Source organism: Pteropus vampyrus, unplaced genomic scaffold (genome assembly GCF_000151845.1).
Source record: "Pteropus vampyrus isolate Shadow unplaced genomic scaffold, Pvam_2.0 Scaffold115, whole genome shotgun sequence".
Lineage (NCBI taxonomy): Eukaryota > Metazoa > Chordata > Mammalia > Chiroptera > Pteropodidae > Pteropus > Pteropus vampyrus.
In genome coordinates, this window is record NW_011888896.1 from 4,798,897 (window position 1) to 4,800,329 (window position 1,433).

Below are 1,433 nucleotides of genomic sequence, written 5' to 3' on the forward strand. Positions count from 1 at the left end.
CTCAAGCATCCAGCTAAAACAAAGGGTCAGTCAATTCTGACACCTTTAGCTGAATGTCTATTATGAGTCAAATGCTAAGAGGATGGTGGGGCACAAGGCATAGAACCAGCATTCAGGAAGACAACATTCTGATGGGTCAGCAAGATAGTTAGAACATGCAAAAGAGTGGGCTAAGTGCTACGATAGGAGTAAACACAAGAGAAGATGCAATCACACAGAGGGGAGGGAGTGTCAGAGAAGGCTTCCAAGAAGGTATATTTAAGCTGAGGTATCAAACATAAATGAGATCTGGCCAAGAAAAGATAGTAGAGAGAAAACCTCCAGCCACAAGACACAGCATGTAAAAAACCTGGAGGAAAAAGAAAGCATTTTGGAACTGCAGAAAAGCAGATAGAATTAGTTAGATAATAGGCGTATAAGCTCAATGGTCAGAAATATCTGAATCTGAATCTCAATTCTGTGACTTTGAAAAAGTTACTTAACCTTTCTGTGCCTCAATTTCCTCATCTATAAAATGGATATGATAATAGTACCACCTATATAAAGTTGTGAGGATTAAACACATACAATGCAAGTGACACATAATAAGCACTCAAAAACTGGCAGCTATTATTACATTAATGTAATAACATTATTTTATTATAATTTATTCATATTATCATTATTACTATTATTTTTAATATTAAAATGTTATTTTTGTTATTAAGCCTCTAAGTCTCAACTGAAAAAAACTGAGAATAACAATACCTACCTTCCTGAAATTTTTTAAGTGAGGCAACCCTTGGTTGACCTCACAGATTGCAAGGACATTGTCAGCTTACAATACCTTATTTTTTATTATTTTTTTAATGCCTACAGCACCTGGTGTTCCTAGGTGGTTTCCCATACAAGTACTAACCAGGTCTGACCCTGATTAGCTTCCAAGATCAGATGGGATCAGGCTTGTTCAGGGTGCCATGACCATAGACCCTTCCTGAATTTTTACAAAGATTAAATAAATGATTAAATGATGCCTAGCTTTAAGTAAAAATATAAAATAATAATAGATAACTCTATAAAGAATGTTTCACCTGCAAATAACAGAAGACTGTCTTGCAGAGTCAATATAAAAACAATAAAAATCAATAATAGGGAGTATTTTCCTTACATAAAAAGAAACTTGGATATAGGTGCCTACTAGTGTTTAGTAGACTGATGGTGTTTGGGCTGGCATTTCTGCAATTCTCTTGAAATTTCCCTTTGCTTGTGGCTTCCATCACAAATGGTGGCTTTGATTCTTGACGTTAGATCCATATTTAAGAAAGAAAAAAAAATGCAGATGTGTTCCCCTTGAACAGAGAAGTGCAACCTTCCCTAGAAACTTTGAGGAGACTTCCACCTACAACAATTTGACCAGAGCTGCACTGTGTGACTACGTCTGATTCAAAAGGCTG

At 35.9% G+C, this 1,433-nt stretch overlaps 1 pseudogene; it reads right to left on the reverse strand.

The window, feature by feature from the left end:
- Positions 1 to 849: 849 nt before the first annotated feature.
- Positions 850 to 968, reverse strand: LOC111743533 (annotated as a pseudogene).
- Between the last annotated feature and the right edge of the window lie 465 nt (positions 969 to 1,433).